The sequence below is a fragment of the Octopus bimaculoides genome, chromosome 4, assembly GCF_001194135.2.
Source record: "Octopus bimaculoides isolate UCB-OBI-ISO-001 chromosome 4, ASM119413v2, whole genome shotgun sequence".
In the NCBI taxonomy this organism is placed as follows: Eukaryota; Metazoa; Mollusca; class Cephalopoda; order Octopoda; family Octopodidae; genus Octopus; species Octopus bimaculoides.
Window position 1 is genome coordinate 140195625 of NC_068984.1, and position 263 is coordinate 140195887.

A 263-nucleotide genomic window follows, 5' to 3' on the forward strand; every position below is an offset into this window, starting at 1 on the left:
AAAAGAAGGACAAGAAAAAAACAACGCGATGACGTTGTACATGCAAAGTATTAATAAGATGCTGCGAGAAGGAAAGAACGGATGTTTTACGTTTCGAGCAAAGCTCTTCTTCAGAAATAAGAGACAGAAGAAAGTCCAAGAGAAAAGGAAAACGGAGAAAAAATCGCCAACAGTCCACATGTAGTTATATATATATATATATATATATATATATAGAGAGAGAGAGAGAGAGAGAGAGAGAGAGAGAGAGAGAGAGAGAGAGA